The sequence below is a fragment of the Crinia signifera genome, chromosome 3 (assembly GCF_055691185.1).
Source record: "Crinia signifera chromosome 3, ASM5569118v1, whole genome shotgun sequence".
NCBI lineage: Eukaryota > Metazoa > Chordata > Amphibia > Anura > Myobatrachidae > Crinia > Crinia signifera.
Genome location: NC_139219.1, coordinates 15,429,632 through 15,433,549, shown reverse-complemented (window position 1 = coordinate 15,433,549; position 3,918 = coordinate 15,429,632).

Genomic DNA, 3,918 nt, shown 5'->3' with positions numbered 1-3,918 from the left:
GGACGGATCCTTTTCTTCTTCTAAGTACTGTACTAAGAATTCTAGCGGCTTAGTGAAGCGTGTTGTGCCATACACTATGGCCCTTATTCAGGTCGCTTCGCCAGATGTCGGCTGCCCGCCCATATCCCTGCTTTTCTTCGCTCGTATGTATGAGTGGTCTAAACCACTGGTGCATGGACGAGCGCTTTCCACATCATTCAATGGTCCGCGAACATCGAATGATGCGGGAGGTTACCACAGGCATGCGAATTGATGTTTCCATAAAACATCTGATCGCATGCCGAGTGACCGAATTCGCTTTGGCCCGTGCACGCATCTGAGCAAAGCCATCTGAATAAGTGCCTATTTACCATCTTAGCAACCCGGCCTCGCACGTGAGCTGATTTGCTTAAGTAAAGTTGCTACTGGTCCGATCCCTTTGGTCATCTATACATTTTTTTCTTCGTACACTTAAACATTCCCCCAAAAATACTCTATAGAATTGTGAAGGCCACATAAAAATCCCGAGATCGGTTATCGAAATTAGCACGAACTAACCGACCGATGCCTACCGGGGACTAAGTGTTTTTTTATACTATGTAGAGAGGTGTTATGGTATAAAACAGTGGTTCCCAAACTCGGTCCTCAGGGACCCACACAGTGCACCTTTTCAAGGTCTCCTCACAGAATCACAGGTGACATAATTAGCTCCACCTGTGATACAAATGTGTCTGAATAATGAGTGCACCTGCTGAGTGACCTGGAAAACCTGCACTGTTGGGGATACTTGAGGACCAGGGTTGGTAACCACTGGTATAAAACAGACTGACTCATGATTGACAGTCAAAAGGTCGAGATGAGTTTTAAATGTTTATAGGGTGAAAATTGTGCATTGCTGCCATCTTTAGTTTCAGTTATGCGGCTCTAAAAACTGACTTTTATCCTTTTCATTCATGCTACATATGATCCGCTGCCACCAGCTCTGGGGAGGGGGCAAAGACTCGGTACATCTATGGGGAGAGGGGATCAGAGTAACACATGGGGAGGAAGAGTGCAGGGGCACATATGGAGAAGGGAGATCATAGGCAATCCTAGAGAGGTAGGAGGCAGGGCACTCATAGGGAGGGCAGAGGTACATATACGGGGTCATGGGTGGATGGTGCACATTTGGGGAGCCGGGGTGCAGAGGCACTCGTGAGAGAGACCATATTGATTCATGGAAGCAGGTGTAGGCGGAGCATTTAGGAGAGATGGGGCAATCAGGGACAGATCACTTTCCACCACGGCACTGATCCGGGTTATTCCTGGATTGGCGCTATTCACACTGCACACGGGTGCGGTGCCGGCGTTTGGAGATGACATTCTTGTGCCAGGAAATCCGTTGTCCCTATCCTGTGAACAGTCCAGGATCGTATGACCTGGGTTTACCCGTCTTACACCTAGGCTCCCCCTTGCTGGGTAACACCCTGCTAGCTACCACGGTAGGATACCCAGCCCACTGGGCCCCAGTAGACCCTTTTGCATTGAGCAAAATGCAGTGTTGATGCGTGCTCCTGTGCAATAACCCTGGATTTAGATGTGAGTGCAATATGAACAGGGGAGCGCAGAATAGCAAGGGGCACTCAGACATGTAGTGGACTCACTAATAAGCAGGTGTATGGCAAAGGATCTTATGGGTAAAGGACAAACAAGTTAGTAACCTCCGTATTGCCTATGCTACCATATTCCCTCATTTTGAGGTGAGACTTTACACTCTTTGCCAAAATCCTCTAAGTCAGAGCAAGTGATGAAGACGGACCCGAGTCTCAAAGTTCTGCACTTTCGAGAAGCTAACGGGGAATCTTGGTGGACTAACCATAAGTTACCTGTGAAACAAGAGGTGAGGCATAGCATTGAAGAGAAGCGGAGCACAGTCTTGATGGGATGGAATGCTGTTGGCTGGAGCAAGAGATGAGGACTGTGACCTGATACTAGGATCGTTCTTCCAGGTTCCTGCATGGGCCCAGCTTAATGTTACTACTTTAGCTAATGCATCTAGAGCTGTTCCAGTCGGTGGACACAGAGAAACCTTTCCAGCATGCTGACCTAGTACCCCTCTGATAGTCTCAGAACATGCATGTGTGGACCACTAGATGATCTAAGATGGGCACATGGTTATGTGGGAGGCTTCTGGTGGAGAACACGATGACCAGCTCTAGTGTATATTATAATAATCTGGAGTCCATGTGGTAAGAGATGGATAGTCTTCTCGTGACTGGGTTTGATACTTTTAACCTAGTGTTCAGACCCATCTTGACTTGTGCAACCTCCCTGCAGAGATCCTTCAGAACCTGTGCAAGTGTACCTAGAAGAATTGATGATGTGCTGAAGGCAAAGGATGGTCACTAAATATTGATTTGATTTATATTTGTCTTCTGTTCTCTTTGTATCTTGTGAATTGATAAAAATATACTATTATCACTTCTATTTCTAAAAGCATTCTTACTTTGCAGCATTTTTCCCCCACATCTGCCTAAAACCTTTGAACAGCATTATAGTCCTCTGAAATTAGCATTCAATAGTGATCTGCAATAGACATGGACAAGTTGGAGTGGGGTTCTACATAGAGCTAGACGTGCAATATACAACCTACTGAAAAACACAACAAGGCATAGACCATATAGTCCCCTGCTTGCTGCAATACATGCATTAGGACGCCGGTCAAAATATCGACACAGGGTTTTTCCGCATTTTTATTGTGCTGAATGTTGAAGCAGTCGACATGGACACTTAAAAAGTGCACCGTGACCTCTTCGGGCAATTGCTTCGCTATGCTCTCGGCACACTATTTTCTTCTCCCTCCACACCCTAGTTGGCACGTCGGCTCATAAAAAAGGTGAAAAACCCCATGTCGACATTTTGACTGTCGACCTAACCCCATGTTGACCTTCAGGGCTGTCAACTTTCAGTGGTTGACCCAATGCGTGTCATATCCCCATGTATGTTAGTGTTCTAAGCCAGGGGTTCACAAACTTTTTTATATCCCGGCGCCCTAGAGCAGTGATTCTCAACCTTTTTACCTTACTAAGTAAGATTTTAAAATTGCCAAGGCACACCATGAGATCCCCGCAGGGCAAAACACATTGGCCCCCACAGGAAAAAAACAAACCTATTGGCCCCTATATAAAAATCAATCACACTGGTCCCCACAGGTAACAAAAATGCAATACAGTACATTGGCCCTTTACATGAAAAGAAGAGACCAGTAACAGTTGGACTGGTGGTGGCTGTAAACTGTTTGGGCATCTCTAGATCTGGGGCCACACCTGAGAACAGCTCGAGGCCCACTAGTGTACCACGGTACAGTGGTTGAAAAACACTGCCCATCAGAATATTTTTCACGGCATGCCAAGACCAAAAGTTTTGTCACCGGGAATTTCAGAAAAACAATATTAAATTAAATATATTGTGCTTAGATGCCATCCTTCGGTCCAGTTATGTGGTGTGACCAATTATTAACTTTTGCTTATCCACGAGTTTTCTCACTGAAAGCCACGCAGGGCCGGCGCCACCACTAGGCAGCTCTAGGCATTTGCCTAGGGCGCTGGCCACTGCAGGGCGGTACTGAGCCACTGAGGAGAGTATGGTAGCTCTCCTCGGCAGCTCAGTACCGCAGAGGTACCATAGAAAACACACCCCTGGACACGGGGGTGTGGGCGCCCACCGCAGTATCGCCCGCACCCCCCCCCCCCCGGAGCGCGTGTAGGGATGACGCGGGAGCCGGGCACCTTGCAGGCTGAGGCAGGAACTGGAAGTCACGTTCGGGAGATGCAGCAGAGGTACCCGGCGGGAGAGGAGGATGTCCGCGGGTAGCGGTGAGGTGTACGACCGGCTGGTGGAGGCTGGCTCAGTGGGAATCAGGTACCCGACACACACACACACCCCCCTCCGTGCCGCAGT